Source organism: Limanda limanda, chromosome 11, assembly GCF_963576545.1.
Source record: "Limanda limanda chromosome 11, fLimLim1.1, whole genome shotgun sequence".
Taxonomy (NCBI): Eukaryota; Metazoa; Chordata; class Actinopteri; order Pleuronectiformes; family Pleuronectidae; genus Limanda; species Limanda limanda.
The window spans coordinates 28,273,815-28,282,119 of NC_083646.1; positions in this window are offsets into that span (position 1 = coordinate 28,273,815).

Sequence of the window (8,305 nt, forward strand, 5' to 3'; positions counted from 1 at the left end):
CTCCAGTATTAAAATAGGAGAACTGGAGCATATTATTTCGCTTTTTGCGGATGATGTTGTTATCTATTTGTCCAACTTGAATACATCTATTCCAACACTCGCTGACCTAATCAAATCGTTTGGAGAATTCTCTGGCTACAAAGTTAATAGTTCAAAGTCAGCCATACTATTTCTGAATGAGCATGAAAGACAAAACCCAAAAGTAGCTACCCCCTTTTCAGCTACCCAGGAGGGATTTACATATTTAGGAATCAAAATAGTCCCTGAAATTGAGAATATAGTCTCTCTCAACTATGATCCCATAGTACAATCCACAAGCAAATCTTTGAGTAGGTGGATGTCAATACCGATCTCTATGTTAGGCCGTATTAATATAATTAAAATGTCAATCCTCCCTAAATTCCTTTATTTATTTCAATCGATCCCTCTGCCACTTTCACAAACTTTTTTCTGTAAACTTAGGAAATTGATCTCAAATTTTGTGTGGAATGACAGGCGTCCAAGACTGCGGCTCTCCTTACTGTACCTTCCCTACGACAGAGGGGGGCTTCAGCTACCTAACCTACAATGGTACTATTGGGCAGCACAGCTGCGCACAGCTATGTTTTATTTCTCCTCTGACCCCCCAGCATGGATAGCTATTGAACGCACTGCAACATACGGTTTACCTCTTCAATCATATATGTATTCTGCTCCTATTAAGACACTTAAGAAACAGACGAAAAATCCATTTGTTAAGAATACTCTCTGTGTGGCATGAAGTGCATGCTTATATAGGGGATGCACCCAAACTCTCCCAATACTCCCCGATATGGGGCAATGACAGCTTTGTTCCTGGTAGGAGCTGATGGTGGATTCAAACAATGGGCGAATAAAGGTTTGAGCAAAATAGCTGATTTATATGTAGAAGGAAAACTAATGACTTTTGATCAGCTGGTTCATAGATATGGCATCCCTAGGAAACATTACTTTAAATATTTACAGTTAAGAAGCTTCATAACATCACAGACCCACAGCTAAGAGGAGCCCCCCCTCTCAGATACAGAGAGTATTACTGTAAATAGTGGAAATCGTCGAAAACAAATGGCATTATTGTATACTATGCTGAGATCCAAATCCAAAGACACCTCGCACTCCAGACTTAATGCCTGGAGGGACGATCTACGAGTAGATATCACTGAGGATGAGTGGGAAAATACTTGCTTTAAAGCACAAACGCAGACAATTAACACTGCATTGAAACTGTTACAGTATAAATGGCTGTTCAGGACATATATCACCCCTGTGAAACTCAATAAGTTTAACCCTGACATTCCTGATAATTGTCCTAAATGCAATGTTTATGTTGGCACACTGTTGCACTGTATGTGGGAATGCCCAAAAATTCGGTTGTTTTGGAAGAATATAGTTAACCTGGTCTCACGTATAGCTGCCATAGAGGTCCCTCTTGAGGCAAAGTTCTGTATATTAGCTATCTATCCTAATCACTTTGTACCAAGCCGAAAGACAGCACCTTTGATTAACTTGTGTATGCTTCAAGCCAGGAGAGTGATCGCTTTGAGATGGAAGAGTGTGGACTATCCTACAACTGCAATGTGGCTAAAGGAAATGGCTTCGTGCCTTGCCTTGGAGAAATTAGCAAATGTGGTCAGAGGGAAAAACAGTAAATTCAAGGAAATATGGGACACCTTCATGCAATTTTTGGAAAGCGACCAAGTGGAAATTAATGAGTGAAACAGAATAAAATAGCAGCACCTAATGGGACATATATTATTTGTAACTAACTAATATTATGAATAAGAGAGCGTTATTTTATCTAGGCTTTTGATTTGATTGATTGGAATTTTATTTTATCTATTTGTATTTGTATAACTGTCTTTATTTACTTCAATTTATTCTTATATTTTATTATATATATGTATTTTTTTTAATATATTTTTGTATTATTATTTTATTTAATCTTATTTTAAGTTATTTGATTTCTGCCTCTTTTTCTTTACCCTGAGTGTTTGATTGTGGGTTGGGGGGTGTTCATTAACGTTTGTATGTTTATAAATGTTTGAATGTATGTTTCTTATATGTAAAACTTAATAAATATATTGTTAAAAAAAAAAAAAACTGAAATATCACATGGTCATAAGTATTCAGACCCTTTGCTGTGACACTCATATTTAACTCACATACTGTCCATTTCTTCTGATCCTCTTTGAGATGGTTCTACTCCTTCATTGGAGTCCAGCTGTGTTTAATTAAACTGATTGGACTTGATTAGGAAAGGCACACACCTGTCTATATAAGACCTTACAGCTCACTGTGCATGTCAGAGCAAATGGGAATCATGAGGTCGAAGGAACTGCCCAAGGAGCTCAGAGACAGAATTGTGGCAAGGCACAGATCTGGCCAAGGTTACAAAATAATTTCTGCAGCACTCAAGGTTCCTAAGAGCACAGTGGCCTCCATAAGCCTTAAATGGAAGAAGTTTGGGACGACCAGAACTCTTCCTAGACCTGGCTGTCCAGCCAAACTGAGCAATCGTGGGAGAAGAGCCTTGGTGAGAGAGGTAAAGAAGAACCCAAAGATCACTGTGGCTGAGCTCCAGAGATGCAGTAGGGAGATGGGAGAAAGTTCCACAAAGTCAACTATCACTGCAGCCCTCCACCAGTCTGGGCTTTATGGCAGAATGGCCCGACGGAAGCCTCTCCTCAGTGCGAGACATATGAAAGCCCGCATAGAGTTTGCCAAAAAACCCATGGACTCCCTGACTATGAGAAATAAGATTCTCTGGTCTGATGAGACCAAGATTGAACTAGCGTTAATTCTATGCAGTAAGTGTGGAGAAAACCAGGCACTGCTCATCACCTTGCCCAATACAATCCCAACAGTGAAACATGATGGTGGCAGCATCATGCTATGGGGGTGTTTTTCAGCTGCAGGGACAGGACGACTGGTTGCAATTGAAGGAAAGATGAATACGGCCAAGTACAGAGATATCCTGGAAGAAAACCTCTTCCAGAGTGCTCTGGACCTCAGACTGGGCCGAAGGTTCACCTTCCAACAAGGCAATGACCCTAAGCAGACAGCTAAAATAACAAAGGAGTGGCTTCGGAACAACTCTGTGACCATTCTTGACTGGTCCAGCCAGAGCCCTGACCTAAACCCAATGGAGCATCTCTGGAGAGACCTGAAAATGGCTGTCCACCAATGTTCACCATCCCACCTGACGGAGGATCTGAAAGGAAGAATGGCCAAGGATCCCCAAATCCAGGTGTGAAAAACTTGTATAAACTCAATACTGGGCAAAGGTTCTGAATACTTATGACCATGTGATATTTCAGTTTTTCTTTTTTAATAAATTTGCAAAAATTTCTATATTTCTGTTTTTCTGTCAAGATGGGGTGCTGAGTGTTCATTGATGAGAAATAAAATGAACTTTTTTGATTTTAGCAAATGGCTTGAAATGAAACAGAGTGAAAAATTTAAAGGGGTCTGAATACTTTCCGTACCCTATGTATGTTTATAAATGGCAGTGGCATGGCCACCCTGTACCTTACACATGTTTAAATTAAAAACATGAATATATGAACCCGTGTTATATTTGAATAGCTTAGTATTGAATGCACAATATCAGGGTAGTTATGTTTATAAATTGCACTAGGCCCAGTTAAATATAAAACACAATTTTATACAATATATATAGTAGGGGTCCCTCCTCCATCTCTCCACCTGTTTGGGGGTCCTTGGCCTGAAAAACGTTGAAGACCCCTGCCCTATAGCATTTTCCATTGTTTTACAGAGACTTTGTATTCTAGAAAAAAAGCCTGTTTTAATAAGCTTTGGATTAACCGCAAGCACTGGTGTAACAATTTTCAGAAATCATAAGTAAGTATGGAAAATGCCACCACAAATTGAAGAGCAGTTACAGGGAGACCATCATTAACACTCACAGAGCACATACTTGTGACCGGAGGGTTGAATTGACTCACCAGAATCTTTCTAAATGGAAACATGAATTTCTCAGTCACTTCTGTACCTGGAGACCCCTGCTCTCTTTGGTGCTGGTGCCTGTCTGGGTTTAGTTATCCATCCGGTGTTTTACGGATGACAATTTTTTCGATACAAGAACGTATATATCATATCACAACTGTGAAGAATGGCACCCACATCTCTGAGTTTATATCATTTAATACTTATTATAGTATGCTGGAGGACTTGTTATTATATCTGTGCAGAGAAAACAGCGTGAATGAATGAATTAATCAATCAATCAATCACTTAATGTTTAAAGCAAGAAATTAAAAGGAAAAGGCAGGGAGTTGTGTATAGAGAATACCAGCAGGTGGTGATCAAGTTCTGTGCTCAACAGTTAATTCCCATCTTTGATCTCAATTCATCTCATACAAGTTTGGGTGCAGAAAAAAACATTAATTCAATCAATCAATCAATCACTCAATTACTTTATTGTCAGTCTTTGAAAAATAAAGTCTGAAATATGTGTGGGTTTGTGTGTGTCTGCGAGTGTTGGGATGAGAGGCATTGTCTCTCTCAGCCAATTGTTTTGGTAAAGCAGGTTTCCTCTGTTTAGAATCTAAATAATTATCCTCCCCACTTCATCTCAGGCACTTTTTAAAAGACACACACACAAACACACACACACAAACACACACACACACACACAGATCTGTCGGATCTGTCTATGAATCTACTCTCACTTTAATGGGTAGAGACATAACAAACAAGAAGTGATGCCAGGCGTGGTAATAAATTCAGCAGGAATACTAATTAGGGTTTTGAAGGGTCAGAGGACTGTTCCCATAACAAAAATTACTCTGTCACTTGCTTCTGACATTGTGGTTCTCACATTATGCTCCTATGTCTGTTCTGAGAAAACACTGGATTACTTCAAACAATATTTTTAGTATAAAACATATACATTTGACATAATGTAAACCATTAGCAACCATAGACACCATAGAAACCATAACAACTAGTTATCATGGATCATATCTATGCTGCTTATTGTTAGACTTACAGTTTTTCTCGATTGCTTAAGCACGATTTTTAAAACAGGGCCCAGTGTTTCAAAACACTACACACAATTAGCACAACCACACACCCAATCAGCAGAACACCTCAGATCCTTTTGCAAAATGAAACACTCTTGTAAAAACTATACACTAATTTATCAAAACCATATTTTGTTACCATATGAAACACACACATTTCATATGACTTAATACAGTTTGAACCAGTTACACACTGCTGTTGCTAACCTTAAACACTTTTAGCAATTCTACTTCTCAGTGTTTAGAGTACTGTAAGTGAAGTATACAGAGAAAGTGCAAATATACAAGATATTCACCAAACACTACACAAGACCGCAGACTGATGAAAATATAATGTATTTCTCTCTTTATTCCCAAATCAGTCAACATGTCAACATGGAGAATCACACAAAACATGTCCCAGTTTTCATGCTACTACAGTATTGTGCATACCACTGTAAGCTCAGCAAATATAATACAAACAGAATATTCTTATCCAGTATAGGTTACTATGACCGATTTCACTGTATTTCTGTTAAGATCTGAACTCTTAGTCCAGCCTCCCTCAGCGTCAATCCTTGGTTCACGACATGGTCAACTAGTGTTGCGCGAATTTCATTTGATAAATTTGGTCCTCTTCTTCTTTGAGCACGGTCTCCTCCTACTTCAGGTCCTTATCCTCTTCCTCTTCCTCTTCCTCTTCCTCTTCCTCTTCCTCTTCCTCTTCCTCTTCCTCTTCCTCTTCCTCTACCTCTCCCTCGGCCTCTACCTCTGGCACAGCCTCCGCCTCTTCCTTCTTCTCCTCCTCTGTGGATTCCCCTCTCACCCTCACTCTTCTTCTTCTTCTGACTCCTTCCATTTTGGTTGAAGTCAGGTGAACTCACCTGCTGCATTTTTATAGTGCTTAAATTGGATTGGTGTGTCTACAATTAAGCAATCATGTGTTTGTGCACCCGTTGGCTGTGTTGAACCAATTGGCTCATAGGAGTGATCATTTGACAGTCAGTGCTTTGGAATTGCAAGGAAGTGACATCTTGATATACTTCTGTGTCTAATGTATACAAGTGTGTTTAATGTTTTGAAAATCACTGTGTGTATTGTTTTGCAAAAAGTGTAAAAGCTAATATTGTGCTTATAGTGGTGCAGATCTGGGCCAATGTTTTGCTATTTGAGTGTAAGGTTTTGATAATTGTGTAATAATTTTGATTTTAGTGTTTATGCAATCGAAAAAATCTTTAATTGAAATATTGTTTCTGGAGCAAATCTTGATGTGGGTGTGGTAGAAAGAAATCAAACTGAAGGAGTTCATCATTCATAGGGACTATTGTCCTGGAAGCAAAACAAATATATGCTTTGTTTGGCTGCATCTTAATTAATGTTAATCACAGTTAACTGGCCAATAAAGTAGATAGAATTAATGGACAGTTGCGGCCCAAATGACCAAATCTCTCCTCTTAAACAAAACCCACTGAACGACGGCAAAACATTCTATAATAGGCAAAGCCTGGCGATCAGAGGGGAGTGTAGAAATGGCCTAAAACAAAGGAATCTGTCCAGAGGGGAGAATTACATTTATCAGGACTGCCGAGCTGCCATGCAGACAGGATCAGAGGTGGATAACTCGCAGAAAGCAGGCTTAGTGAAAAGGGAAAGAAAAGCATGAGGAGTCTGAATAATAAAACACTGCATGTATGAAATAGGACAAAAAGGTTTTTAATTATTTCACTTGCATTTTGGAACATGAAATTGCTAATTATGTCAACAATGATTTTGTAAAATTGTTATCTCCAGAAAAGATTTGCTCTTGCCTTTTACGCCGTGCAGCATTTTTAAATGAATTAATTAGGCGATCACAGTAATTACTGTTTATATTGTTGTTAATGAGCCCAAAGGCAAGCGGGCTGCACTCATCCAAATTACAGTCATGAGGCACAGAGCCAAGAAACAGTGCAAACCAGAGTACTGCATGTTAAACATTCCCCAAGTCTTCCTGGTTAACAAGCAACCAAGAACATGGTTGGGTATTCTTTGATGTTTGATATATTTTTGACCACCCATTTTACATATTATTACATGCCAATACAGAATACTGTTTTTAACCTGTTAATGTCATCAGCCCAAAATGGCACTTTTAATCAGATAGCAACTGCAGTTAAATATACATGTAAAACAGACATATCTGATCACAATCACTGTGTCATCTTCCACATTTCTCTCATTTCATTTGTCAGACTTGGTCTCACATTTACTGACAGCATCTTGCTCATATTGTATTCATCAAGCTCTGCAGCTATTTGAAACACAATAGCTGAGCATTGCAGTGGAAAGGTCTTATTATAAATAATCCGTGCCGACACATGCATACACACACACACACAGATCCATGTGAAAAATCTGTGTTCCCTTGTTTTTTATTTGCAAAAAAAGTCAATACAAATTGTCTTTCTTTCTGTCATTCAGGAACTGCAAAAGATTGTTCTTTTTAGATTTTGATAGTAATATGTTAATAGAGTAAAAATGTTAAAGAACATTTTATTTATCATAGGATAACTATACCACATAATTAAGTTTTTTTTATGCACAAGAGGTGAAAGTGAAAGTAAATATTGTGGAACAGTAACAATTTATCATTAATGTCTAATAAGATCAGGTTAGTGTACTCCATGATACACACATTCTTTGCAGCTACTATTTAACAATCATGGGCTACAAGAAACAAAACTTTGCATAGGGCAAAGTGCACACACTAAAGTTATTTTTTTTATTATATATCGTGATTGTAAACATATTTCCTTTTTTCCCCCTGAACCAACCCTCAATTCACGATTAGAATTGAAAATATACCAGATACTAAAGACTGACCACATACAGGTGCATCTTAATAAATTAGAATATAATTCAAAAAGTGAAACTCACATATTTTATAGATTCATCATTACACACAGAGTGAAATATTTCAAGCGTTTATTTCTTTTAATTTTGATGATTATGGCTTACAGCTAAAAATTCAGTATCTCACAAAATTAGAATATTGTGAAAAAGTTCAATATTGTCGACTCACGATGTCCCACTCTAATCAGCTAATTAACTCAAAACCATGCAAAGGTTTCCTGAGCCTTTAAATGGTCTCTATGGCTGGTTCAGTTGGCTTCACAATCATGGTGAAGACTGCTGACTTGACAGTTGTCCAGAAGACAGTCATTCACACCCTCCACAAGGAGGGTAGGCCACAAAAGGTCATTGCTAAAGACGCTGGCTGTTCA